Source organism: Lutra lutra, chromosome 1, assembly GCF_902655055.1.
Source record: "Lutra lutra chromosome 1, mLutLut1.2, whole genome shotgun sequence".
In the NCBI taxonomy this organism is placed as follows: Eukaryota; Metazoa; Chordata; class Mammalia; order Carnivora; family Mustelidae; genus Lutra; species Lutra lutra.
In genome coordinates, this window is record NC_062278.1 from 8836182 (window position 1) to 8850346 (window position 14165).

The window sequence follows — 14165 nt, forward strand, 5'->3', positions numbered from 1 at the left end:
TGTTTTCTGGTTGTCTTAGTATGTTTTCTCTCTTCTTCTCTTGCTCTCTTTCCTTGTGATCCATGACTTTCTCATTATGCTTAGATTCTTTTCTTTCTCTTTTTTGTGTATTATAGATTTTGGTTTGTGACTACCGTGAAACTCTTATATAAAGTTCTAAGTATACAGCAGTCTATATTAAGTCATTGGTCACTTAAATTCAAACACATTCTAAAAACACTACATTTTTCTTCTCCCCTCCATGTTTTATGTATACAATGTCATATTTTATATCTTTCTATTTTGTGGATCCCCTAATACATAATTGACTTTATTTCTTTTATTTTTTAACCTTCATACTAGCTTTATTTTTTCTTAAGATTTTATTTATTTATTTGATAGAGAGAGAGCACAAGTAGGCAGAGTGGCAAGCAGAGGGAGAGGGAGAAGCAGGCTCCCCGCTGAGCAGGGAGCCTGATGTGGGACTCCATCCTAGGACCTCGAGATCATGACCTGAGCTGAAAGCCAAAGGCAGAGGCTTAACCCATTGAGCCACCCAGGCACCCCTCATACTAGCTTTATAAGTGATTGACTTACTACCTTTACTATGGGTTTGCTTTTTATCTGTGAAATTTCTTCCTTTCATAATTTTCTTCTAGTCATGGCCTTTTCTATTCCACTTTAAAAAGTCCCTTTAGGGGTGCCTGGGTGGCTCAGTGGGTTAAGCGTCTGACTCTTGATCTCAGCCCAGGTCTTGATCTCCCGGTCATGAGTTCAAACCCTGCATGGGGCTCTACACTGGGCATGGAGCTTACTTTAAAAAAAATCCCTTTAATGGGTCCAGGAGGGAAGGGGAAAAAAATAAAAGTAAAAATAAAAATAAAAAATAAAAAATTTAAAAATCCCTTTAATATTTCATGTATGGCCAATTTAATGGTGATGAACTCCTTTTAGTTTTTGTTTGTCTGGAAAACTCTCTATTTCTCCTTCAATTTTGAATGATAACCTTGCTGGGTAGAGTATTTTTGGTTATTGGGTTTTTTTCCTTTCAGCAAAAACTTTAGTGGCCAGAAAGGAGCAGCCTAATTATATTTAAAGTTTTTGCTGAAAAATCAAGTTATATCCTTATGGGGCTTCCCTGTTGGTAACTAGTTATTTTTCTTCTTGCTGCTTTTAAGATTCTCTCTTTATGTTTGTTCTTTGACATTTTAATTCTTATGTGTCTTGATATGGACTTTTTTGGGTTCTTATTTGAGGCTATCTGTGTTTCCTGGACCTGGATATCTGTTTTCTTCCCCAAATTAGGGATTTTTTTTTAGCTTTTATTCCTTCAAATTAGTTTTTGCCACCTTACCCCACCCGCACTCCAGGATCCCTATAGTGTGAATGTTAGTGTACTTGATGTAGTCCCTAGAAGTCCCCTACATTCATTGTTTAAATTTAAATTTCATTTTCTTTTTGCTGTTCAGCTTGGGTGTTTCCTATGACCCTGTCTTCCAGATTGCTGATTCACTCTTCGGCATCCTCTAATCCACTGCTGATTCCTTGTGTACTTTTTCATTTCAGTGATTGTTCTTCAACTCTGATGGCCCTTTTTCATATTTCCATCCCATTTTTGAAGTTCTCATTCAGTTCTTCCACTTTTCTCTCTTTTCTCTCAGTCTGGTGAGCATCTATAACCATGACTTTGAACTCTTCACCAGGTATGTTGCTTACCTCTATTTTTTTAAAAAGATTTTTTTTAATTATTTTTTTTAAAGATTTTTATTTATTTATTTGTCAGAGAGAGAGAGAGAGAGAGAGAGAGCAAGCACAGGCAGACAGAGTGGCAGGCAGAGGCAGAGGGAGAAGCAGGCTCCCCACAGAGCAAGGAGCCTGATGTGGGACTCGATCCCAGGACGCTGGGATCATGACCTGAGCTGAAGGCAGCGGCTTAACCAACTGAGCCACCCAGGCGTCCCAAAAAGATTTTTATGTATTTGAGAGAGAGGGCATAAGCAGGGGTGGGAGGGGCAGAGGGAGAGGGAGAAGCAGACTCCCCACTGAGCAGGGAGACCAAGGCAGGACTCAATCCCAGGACCCTGAGATCATGACCTGAGCTGAAGGCAGACACTTAACCACCTGAGCCACCCAGGCACCCCTGCTTACCTCTGTTTCATTTAGTTCATTTTCTGGAGTTTGTCTTATTTTGTTTGGAGAATATTCCTCTGTCTCCTCATTGTTTGAGTTTGTTTCTATGAATTAGGTAAAATAACTACCTCTCCCTGTCTTGAAGGAATTGGTCTTATGTAGGAACATCACCTGCGTAGACTGCATGTACCAGCTGACTTTGCCTGGCTGGCTGAAGTGATAGCAGACATAGCTGGGGGTCCTGGAGCACTCCACACTGCGGCCACTGTGGTGATATGGCTGAAACTGAAGCAGGTGCAGGCCAGGTCCCAAGGTGTTCTGTATAGGGGGCCCCCTGCTGGGGTGGCTGGAGCTGAAGCAGGCACTGGTGGAAGGTGTCCCAGAGTGTACCATGCTGGGTCTGCATTGGTGGGATGGCTCAAGCTTGGGCAGATATTAGGGTGGGGGGGGCTTGGGGGAGGAGCTAAAGCTGGTGTGGGCTAGGGGCCTGAGCCTCACTGAAGCAACAGGCCAGCTGGAGGGCCCAGACCCTGCTCCTGTCTGTGCTATGAATGTAGAGGGGGGATGTAAACAATGGCACTTGCAAGCACCTCTGACCCAGAGAGAGTTCTAGCAGTTGCCCCACTCAGTGGATGCCCTAGAGTTAGTGAGTTTCCTTCACTTACCTAGTCTCATCTCCCTTTAAGCTGCCCCTTTTTCCTGCATCCCAGGGCACACAAATTTGCAGGTAGGTCCCTCAGGGCTATCCCTCCCCACTATAGTTTTCAGCATCAGGGCTGGCGTTCCCACTGTTACTGTTCTCTGTCTCTCCTGCTGCCATTCTCTGAGGTCCCTCTGTCCTCTGTTGAGCAGGAGTTGTTCAATCAGGTCTCAGTTTTTCTTCAGGAGGAATTGCTCTATACATAGGTGTAGATTCAGTGTGTCCATGGGAGGAGGTGAGTTCAGGGTCTTCCTATGTCACCATCTTGGATACTCCCCAAATCTTAGATTTCCTATCAATGGTTTCCAAATTTAAAAGCAAAACTGACATTCACTGAGTGCCTAGTATACAGAAAGCTCTGTGGTGTCTCATTTCATCCTCACAGAACTGAGGAGATAAGAGTTACCAGTACTCTCAGCTTTCCCTAGAGAAACTGAGGCGCAGGAGGCCACATCATTTGTCCAATGCCACAGTCGTTCAGCGGTGAGGCTAGGACTCCGGTCTACCTCTCTGGGCCCACAGCTGCCTTCTTTCTGGCAGTGGAAACCCAGAAGATCCATCACAGCAGCTGGTGGTAGGGGCCTTTGGCCAAACCAGGCAGGGGGCTGGGTGGTGAGTTAGGTCTCCCGCTTGACACCCACTATGTTCAAGACCCTCCACAGAACATTCTGGGCTCCACAGAGCTCACGCAGGTCCTCCACTTGACATTCCACCAGCTCTAAGTTCTGATTTAGATGTGTGAATAAGGGCCAATCCTAATTCCTCCAGCATCACTAGAGCGGAGCCCTGGAGACAGACCAAAAGGAAATGCCCAGGGACACCAAAGTGTTTGGGGGCGTCTCAACCAAGGCTCTGTTTTCAATGATCTCATTTAGTTAAGTACAATATGACAACCCCACATCAGAAAATAAAACTGGTTGCACAGTTCCCCACCGTACTGACGAGATAAGCACAAGAAAGCCACCAGAGGACCAAGGCAAATGCCAAGCGTGGACCCGGACACATGAGAGGCATGGAGGTGACTTTCATGCAGCTTGGTCTTGCATTTTGCACAGACCTCTAGATGGCCAGCTCGTGTTTCTTCCATCTGCTTCATCAGCCAGGAAACTGGAGCTCCCGATTAAGCCAAGGTGCTGGCCTTGAAATAAGGATCGGGGTGACTCACAGCTGGAGCCCATACCAGACAGATCCGGTTTTGTCACTGGAGCCAGGCTGCTCTCTGAAGCTGTCTTTACCTCTGCTGCAGCAGCAGCAGCTTCCAACGCCCGGGCAGCAGGGTGGTTTGGCAACTCACAGCTTGGGAGGTCCTGCTGTGCAGGAAGTATGTTTAGCCTGGAAAAGAAGGCTCCAAATGGGCAGGTGGAAATTCTGAAATTCTGGGAAGAGGGAATGGGCTGTACTCTGTGGCTCACAGAACATAACCAGAGCTGGGGTTGAGGCCATAGATGGGACAGTGATCCAGCTTAGCTAAGTGGAAATGGGGCAGGCTTCCCACAGAGTGGTGAGCTCCCCATTGCTGGAAGCATTCAAGCTGAGGGTGAGTGAGATGAAGCAGCAATGCACGGTATCCCTGCATGAGGCAGAGGGTGAATTACATAAGAGGAACTGGGGTTGATGGTAAAAAGCCTGGACCTGGGGCTCTATTTTCCTGGAAGCAAAATTTGGCATCTACCCTTTGTATAGGCGCCTACCCTTCCCAGGCCTCAGTCCCTCCTTCTGCAGGAATGGTAAAGGGAAATTGGGCAGATAGGAGCAAGCCTACCAGACTGGCTGCTTCCAGCTCTGAAACTCAAATCCCTGAGGCTCCCCAACAATGGAGTTCTAGAATTTCTATCCTCACTATCTATAGTAATTAGAGACGGAGTCACTGTAGTCCCCCCGCAACCACATACTGTATTACTTTCAGGTATAAAACATAAGGATCTATTACAGGCACATATCATGGAATGATTACCACAATAAGTTTCGTTAACATCCATCATCACACATAGTTGCAAATGCTTTTTTCTTGTGATGAGAACTTTTAAGATGTGCTCTCTTAGCAACTTTGAAGTAGACAGTACAGTACTGTGAACTGTAGTCACAATGCCATATATTACAACCCCAGGACTTACCTATCTAAAACTAGAAATATTTTCCTTTTGAGCTTCTTGATTTATCTCCAGCATGTTCAAGTGGGCTTGTGCCTTTGCTCCCCCCGTGTCAGCGTTCTGGTCCAGGCCCACCACCCATGCCTGCAGTAGTCTCCTGACTGCAGTTTCCTCCCCCAGCCGTTCTCCACGTGGCATGCAGAGGGCTGGTCCTGGAACACGGGAGACAAGTCCCTGTAAAGCAGCCCCTTTGCACTATGAATGCATCTAGACTCCTTTCCATGGTCCCCATCACATACGATCTACCCACTGGCCCACAAAGCTCCAGCCACATGAGCGTCTGTCTGTCTGTCTACTCCTCAAATTGGTCAGGGCTTCCCGCCTCAGAGCCCCTCCAGTGGTTTCCTCCCCCTGCAATGTGCATCCCACCCTCCCTCGTATTTCAACTCTTGCTTCAGTATCATCCCTCACGTCAGCCTAGGTGAACACACTTGGAAAACTACGTCTTCCTTCCTTTTACTCTGACCCTGTTTTTCTCCACTGCTGCCCACCGAGACCACCTCCATGGGACAGGAACCAAGGTCAAGCCAAGAAATCTTTCGTTCACTTTAGACCTCGGCCACACATCCCCTCACCCTCCTTTCTACTTTAGGTACCTCTCATGGGCTGTTTGCATCATCCCCATGGGTTAGACATGACCCTGTTCCACTCTCCTTACACAGCTGAGGCTCAGAAAAGCTAAGCTGGGATCCGATCCTGCCATACTGACTGGCTTGCCAGGGGGAGAGTCTTTCATTCTTTTACTTAGTGAAAGGGAAGCCAGTGTTGATGGATGAACTCCCCTTGACCTCCTCGAGTTTCTTCTTTGCCCAAATAACCCAGGTTCTGGCGATAGTATGTGGCCACATTCTTTATGTAAAGATGGAACCCTGACAACATAGTCAGTGGGTCCAGGCACAAACTTGAGAGCCAGATGGCTACTCACCAGTTACTAGCTGTGCTTTCAAGCCCTGAGCAAGTGTCTTACCCTCTCTGCCTATTTCTGCATACCGCCTAGACCTAGTAGGAGAGTTTGGTGTTTGGCTGTTTTATTTTTAATTGTTTAAATTCAATTTAGTTAACATATACTGTATTACTAGTTTCAGGGGTAGAATTTAGTGGTTCATCAGTTGCATACAACACCCAGTGCTCATTGTAACCTGTGCCCTCCTTAATGCCTAATACCCCGTTACCCCATCCCCTCACCCACCATCCCTCCACCAACCCTCGATTTGTTTCCTAGAGTTCAGCATCATATATGGTTTGCCTCCCTACTTTCATCTTATTTTTTATTTTTCCTTCCCTTCCCCTATGTTCATCTGTTTTGTTTCTTAAATTCTACAAAGAATGAAATTATATGGTATTTGTCTTTCTCTGACTGACTTATTTTTCTTAGCATAATACTCTCTTGTTCTACATCAATGCAAATGGCAACATTTCATTCTTTTTGATGGCTGAGTAATATTCCACCATATATATACTATACCTTCTTGATCCATTCGTCTGTCCGTGGACATCTGGGCTCTTTCCATAGTTTGGATATTGTGGACGTTGCTGCTATAAACACTGGGCTGCATGTGCCTCCTTTGAATCACTATGTTTGTATCTTAGTAGTATAATTGTTAAGTCATAGGGTAGCTCTGTTTTTAACTTGAGGTACTTCCATACTGTTTTCCAGAGTGGCTGCACCAGTTTGCATTCCCACGAACCATTTAAGAGGGTTTCCCCTTCTCTACATCCTCACCACATCTGTTGTTTCCTGAGTTGTTAATTTTCGCTATTCCGACTGATGTGAGATGATACCTCATGGTAGTTTTGATTTGTATTTCCCTGATGCCAAGTGAGGGTGAACATTTCTTTTTTCATGTGTCTGTTTACCATTTATATGTCTTCTTTGGAGAAGTATCTGTTCATGTCTTCTGCTTATTTCTTGACTGGATTTTTTATTTATTTATAGATTTTGGAGGCTAGCCCTTTATCTAATATGTCATTTGCAAATATCTTTTCCCATTCCATAGGTTGCCTTTTAGTTTTGTTGACTGTGTTCTTTGATGTGCAAAAGCTTTTTTATCTTGATGAAGTCCCAGGAATTCATTTTTGCTTTTGTTTCTCTTGCCTTTGGAGCTGTGTCTAGCAAGAAAGTTCTGGCTGTCTTAAATGCTTGTTGGCGTGTGTGTGTGTGTGTGTGAGAGAGAGAGAGAGAGAGAGAGCATGTGCATACCTCACTCAGCATCTTGTCACAGCTCTAGAAACAGTGTCACAGGTAGGAGCCTTGTCATTCGGCAAGAAGTGAATGACTTTGTCATTTGAAGTTCCTACAGCTGGCACAGGCTCATGCACAGCTCGTTTGGCCGGTCCAAGGTTGACTCCTCTGGCCATCAGCCACTTCAGCTTGGCCTGGCCTTCCTTAGTAGGTATCCCTAAAGCCCATGTCCTGGGGAGCAATGACTATAGCTCAAGAATGAGTTCATCCTCTTCGCCTCCACAGCACACAGGACCCAGGCTGTCCTTCATGGCAGGTGCTCCTTTCTTGGTGATTCAGTTTGAAGCCCTCCATCCCAGAAGGAGAACTCCCTCCTCAGTTTAGTGTGAGTTCTTTTGACAAGTACTTCCCATGGCAAAGTATCCAGTTGTCAAGAAAGCTATTTGAGCTGTTAATTTTATAGCTTCTGGCATCTCGAAGGTCAACTAGGATGAGCAATGCAAGTTGGGGCCCCAAAGCTTTGGTTTTGGATCCAAACCCCTCTTGGGTCTTGTTCGCTGGTGAGGGGAATGGAACAGTAATGGCTGATGTGTTTTGAGGCTCACTGTGGGGGGGGGACCCTGCACCATGCATCCCACCCATGGTCTCTCATTTAACCCACACTGCAAGTCCTTCAGGCAGGGGCTGTCCTCTCATATTACAGATGGGAAAGACAAGGCTCAGAAAGGTTAAGCAACCAACCCTTGGCCACGCAGCAAGTGGCAGAGCCAGGATTCAAGCCCAATCTGGCTGCCCCTAGAACCCGGGACCTTGAAACCCTATGATTGCTGAGAACCTGCGTTCTGCTGGGTTCAGCTGCAACACATTAACTCACAGGTGACCATGGTTGTTCCTGCTCACAGAAAAGCCCTTCGGTGCTGCTTTGGCAGTTCCCGAATTGGTCTCTTAGAGGTCCTCAGAGTACTGTGTGTTCTCATTCTATAGATTAGGATGTTCTGGTAGAGGGTGGGCTTCTTACAAAATGTCTAGGAGATTAGATTAGCCACGGATTAGGGATCCAGACTCACTGCTGTTCAGAGTGCAGTTGTTGGTCAGTTTGCCAGGACATCTGTGTTCTTAATTCCCAAGTTTGGCTTCAGGTGCTTGGGATGGTTAATTTTATGTGTCAATTTGTAAGGTGCTTTTGGATGAAATTAACACTGAACTCAGTAAACTTTCAGTGAACAGATTGCCCTCCATAATGGGGGTGGGCCTTGTCCAATCAGTTGACGGCCTGAAAAGCACAAAAAGACCCGTCTCCCCAAGCATACAGGAATTCTGCAGCAAAGTGCCTTCCGGTCTCATCTGCACCATCAGTTCCCCTAGGTCTCTACCTGAGGGACTTTGAAATGGAGCTGTAGTATCGCCTTCCCCAGCTCTCCAAGCTGTCAGCCCACCCTGTGGATTTTGGACTTGCCAGCCTCCATCATGCAGTGAACCAATTCTTGATAATTAATATTTATATCTAATAGACATTATATTTATATGTATTTATATATTATAAATTTATATATTATATATATAGTGCTCTTGGTTTGGGGTCACTAGAGAAAGCTAAACAGTGGTCAAATACCTCCCCAAGAATCACAGAATTTCTCCCATGAGAAGGTGGAGCTCTCAGCTGAAGAGGAAGGTCTGTAACTCACTCAGTCCTTTCAAAGACCAAATGAAGCAGACCCCTATTTTACAGATGGGGAGACTGAAGCCTTGGAAGGGATGCAGGATGCTCAGAGTCACAGAGCAACCTAGCATCTGTGGCAGAATTAAAACCCCACCCTTTCTGATTCCAAAGCCCTTCCCACCTCCCTGGTGACTCTTCTATCGCTATACCCCACTTCACACCATACCCCCACAATCATCAGCTTCTTGGCCTAACTTCCCTGCCACCATCAAGGACAACATCCTCCCTGGTTTTCCATGCACACCAGCATGTGACCCAAGGCCTCACATTAATATTATGTGCTGGCCGTGATCTAAAACTGGAAGGGCCTTGAATGGCCTGCTAGTCCCCCCGCCCCCCCAGCCCCCCGTTCTGAGGCTAAGGTCCAGGAGCCATACAACCCTCCTATCACAGCATGGTGCCTGCACAACCCTGTTCTGTTCTGTTCCCTGGCGCCTCACAGGCAAGAGGATATCTACACACTCCAGGCTTCCCCTGCTCCTTGCTCTTGCCCTTGAACCTTTCCCACAGCAGACCACACAGCTCCGGCTTGGAGCTCCATCACCTGCCACCATATGGTCGCCCTGCAATTTAATGGATCTCCTGTTGATAGACACTTAGAGGGTCTCCAGTCTTGTTTTCCATCTCAAAATACTGCAACCACTCTGTGTGCGTATGTCCTTGTATATTTATAAGGAACGGTGGATAATATGTTTGTTGCTAATGTACAGAAATGTCACCAAGACGATTTTTTTTTTTTTTTTGGCTTAAAAAATTTTAAAAGAACCTTTTAAGGTTAGCTTCTTCAAACTCATTGTACCTTTGACTACGTTTAACCTAAACACCTTTTAAATATTTAGCTATTTTTTTTTAAGATTTTATTTATTTGACAGACAGAGATCACAGGTAGACAGAGAGGCAGGCAGAGAGAGAGAGGGAAGCAGGCTCCCCGCTGAGCAGAGAGCCCGATGTGGGACTCGATCCCAGGACCCTGAGATCATGACCTGAGCTGAAGGCAGCGGCTTAACCCACTGAGCCACCCAGGTGCCCCTATTTAGCTATTTTTTTAATATGAAGTTCTCACAGAGGGCTCCTATTCAGGAGATGAAGTGGATTTATAGAACTCTTTGGAACAACAAAATAGCACATAATTATACAGAAAGTAACCAAGATGAAAAAAAATAAAATAGATAATATACTACTTCCATAACAATGGGACTAAAAATCCTTCCTTTAAAAGAACATTCTTATGGTTTCACTTATTTGTGGAGCATAACAAATAGCATGGAGGACGTGGGGAATTAGGAGAAGGCATTTGGGGGAAATTGGAAGGGGAGGTGAACCATGAGAGACTATGGACTCTGAAAAACAATCTGAAGGGTTTGAAGAGGTGGGGGGGGTGGGAGGTTGGGGGAACCAGGTGGTGGGTATTAGAGAGGGCACGGACTGCATGGAGCACTGGGTGTGGTGCAAAAACAATGAATACTGTTATGCTGAAAAAAACAAAAAAACATTCTTTGGTAAATGTGACAGTGGAGTGAAGGGCTAGCAATATCGCCCCCCAGTGGCCTATTCGGGTACTCGTTCATTAGGAACCCAAATTCCCTGAAGTCCAGCTCAAAACCAGGCTGGTAACCACTGCCGGCGGCTAGCTTGGGGGCGGCTTCAGTAACACAGCATCTGCTCGTTTCTTCAAGCTTCAGCCTCCTCTTGAGTAGCTGAACATGTCGTTTCTTTATATGATCAATAAGTTCGAAGAATTTAACTGCCCTTCTGGCAGATCTCACAGCCCTCTGAGGGGGAGTTCTCAGGCAGACTGCCTGTTGAATCTCCCAGACAGCTTTTAGGGGTACCTGGGTGGCTCAGTGGGTTAAGCCTCTGACTTCGGCTTGGGTTATGATCTCAGGGTCCTGAGATGGAGCCCCGCGCCCCGCATCGGGCTCCCTGCTCGGCAGGGAGCCTGCTTCCCCCTCTCTCTCTGCCTAGCTCTCTGCCTACTTGTGATCTCTGTGTTAGGAAAATAAATAAAATCTTTAAAAATATATATATATGTGCCTTGCTGGGTGTCTCCCCACCCACGGAAGCCGATTCCAGGGTCTAGACAGAGCCTAGATTTGAGTGGGTTTTGTTTTGTTTGTAAAGCCCCACAGGTGACCTGGCACAGGGACGGGAAGGAGTGGTGCTCCTTGTACTTGGCGGGTAGGTGGGGACAGGGACAGAAGAGGCACCTGTGTGGGAAAGAATGTCTAGGGGGACTGGTGACAGCAACAACTTCTCCCAGGCATGCGTTACTCCAGGGACCTGCCAGGGGCACTGACCCAGGGCGGGGAGACCCCAAGATGTTCCGAAGTCTTGTTGTTACCCTTGAGATGCCTTTCCCAGCTAACGCGCAGTGACAGAAGGAGACATCAAGTCACCTGGGGTATTAAGAAACGAGGCCAGGTCCTGAACCCCACACAACCACTAAGCACCTGTTACCACAGCTTTGAACGGGGCAGTCTCCGAGCTAAAATGCAAGGGAATAAACCGGGATTAATGTAGGGACCCAAGTTAGAGTACTTTGTTCTGCGACCTGTTCATTTGTGCTGAGGAAGGCAAGACTTCGGGTGCAGAGGCAGAGCTGAAGGAAATGCCTTCTGCGGCCACCGCCTCTGACAACTGAGAGGTCGAAACCTTCCAGGATTTGCTTAAAAGCAGGACATGGAAGACAAGGCTGTGTGATGTATACCTCTGGCTTTGAGCCGAAGGAAGAGACCGAGTTACCATTGAGGAAGCTTTCGTGGCCTGGAACGCGGCAGGCGCCTTCCCTACCCCGATGACGACGGGGCAGTGGTCCCCATGGACCAGAGCTGGGCCACCCGAGCCATGTCCCCATCGCCCAGGAGGAGCCTGCACGCAGGGAGCCTGAGACACCCAGCCTGTCCCTGAGATGAGGCGATCTTGCTCCTGGGAGAGCTGGGACACCTGACCTGCTTGCTGCTCCCGAGGGGCCGGTCCTGCTGTGCGTGGCAAGCCCCCGCACCCAGCCCTCCCAACGCCTGCCTCTCCCTCTTCCCATAGTCCTCTCCTAACACGGACTGACCTGTTTAATTGCTGGTCTCCTCCGGCCAAAACGTAGGCTCCAGGAGGAGGGTTCTCTCTTGTTCCCTAATGTGTGCTCTCGTACCCGGGTGTTTGATAAACATTTCTAGAATGAATGGACGGACGGAGACATGGAGCCTCACGTTACTTTCTTCACCCACTCCCACCCCAATCTGCTGAGCCACGCTCCTCTAGGACAAGCCACCAGGGGCTGAAACCAGTGTCCAGGGCCACTCTGGCCAAGCCTGCTCCAAGGACTGGGACCACCACCCTGGAGGGGTTGGGGCTGCGTGGCTGGGAGAGCCTTCAAGGGGACAGCGGGGACAGTGACTGCTGGCAGCCCTGAGAGCTCGTGTGGGAGTACAGGGACCTGTTCCTTCCACATGTGAGACACCATGAGACCCCGTTTACCCTGTTTGATTTGTCATCTCTGTCGTCCTGCCTTCTCTCTTCACCCTGGTCCCTGCCGGGTGAAAGTCCCTACAAGTGAAAGCTTGAAGAGCCGTCAAGAAACTGCTTTTGGTGAAGTCGCCTGTCCGAGGCCTGCCTCCCCGAGATGCGTGCACACAGCAGGTGGGAGGCCGCACACTGAAGCACAGTAGGGTGACAAAGGGAACTTGCGGCTTTCAAGACCCGGGTGCAAAGGGCTGGGCCGGTCGTCCTCTCCCCACTTCCAGAGCCGAGGACTCAGGACCTACTTGCTAAAGTGGAACTGACAGCTGTTTTGCTCAGAAGGGTCCTCAGCACCGGGAACATGCAGGTGGGAGTGCTCCCGGCGAGGGACGAAAATGAATAAGGGACTGGATGGGACAACCGCTCTGCTGACAGTGCTTTGTCTCTCCGCTGCGGCGCCCTTGCCCTGGTGGACGCCCCGTTTGAGGCGGCTCCTGATATGAGGGTGTGGGCTGGGTCGCCGCTGTGGGCCACAAGGAACAGGCACCCTGTCGGGTGGCAGAGCCCCCGCTGGGGAGCCGTGCTCACAGTGACATTGTGTGAAGGGACCCTGCCGGACCCTCCGCCCGGGCTCCTGTTGCAGAAGGGTCCCCAGTAAATGCTCGGCTGGAAGCAGACCGTTTTAGCTCAGGATACGGATCCAACATCGTCTGGGCTTTTACTGACGATTCTGGAATTTATATTCAGTGACCGCTGACAGACTAGTTCTGCCCAGACACACACACGCTTCAGGCTAAAGGGGCCCTTGCCCTCCCCCCCACCCCCCCACAGTTGTTGCACAAGAGACAGACGTGTAGCCAAGTCCGGAGTGTGGCCAGGAAAGCAGGCTCACGCACCGAGAACACGGGACCCACGATCACGCCTCTGCCCACAGATCGGTGACCACAGAACACCCCTCACTCCGGCCGCAGGAAAGGTAACCTATTTCTTCTCTGAAGAGCTGAGAGCATCTCCCACCCATGAACGTCTCAGGCTACCAATCAGCGATGACACAGAGAATAAGCAAGAGAAAGCTGTCAGTGGAAATGGTTTAACCAGAAGAGACCAGACCCGGGGAGAGCTTTTCCCTTAGGATTTCCCAGTCTTGGCTGCGGCCCCAAATGACCTGGAGCTTTCAAGACCGCGGACAGTGCCCCCGTCCCGTTAGGCCGCCCCCTGTGCGGGGGGTACCCAGGCCTCAGTACTCTAGTCAATTCTTTGGCCAATTTCAGCGCGCAGCAAAGGTGCAGAGTCGCCGGTGAGAACAGAGACCGCCTGACGTTTTAGTGTCCTCACGCTGAATGTGCCCCGCGCCCGTGTCATCACAGCTTAGAATCTGTGGGCAGCTTGAATCTTCTAGTTCTTCTCCACCGAACCACCTTCTAGCTCTCTGCACTGTACCCTTTCCCTCGTGAGCCACTTCCCCTTCTGGAAGGGAGGCAAGCTCTTTCTCTGGTTAACTAGGTTATGGGTTAAGCACCAGATTGATCCTTTTTCCAATTCTTTCCTTTGATGCTGCTGACCTGAGTTCAAAGGGGCCACATTGATCCACTCCTCGGCCACTTCCCGTCAGACCTGACCTGGGTGCTCCCTGCGAGCTCTCCCAGACTGGAAAGGAATCTGGGGTGGGGGAGCCCCACCTACACGACTCATGGTGGTCATTCTGCCAAAATAACGGGTGTTTTGGCATGCCTGTCATTTCGAGATTTTGACCATGAGATGCGTCGGCTGTGCCCCCTGCGCGCCCCCCACCCACAACCCTGGTGTACTCCCCGCAGAAAGGGGCCCCCGGGTGGGGAAAGCAAAGGCAGA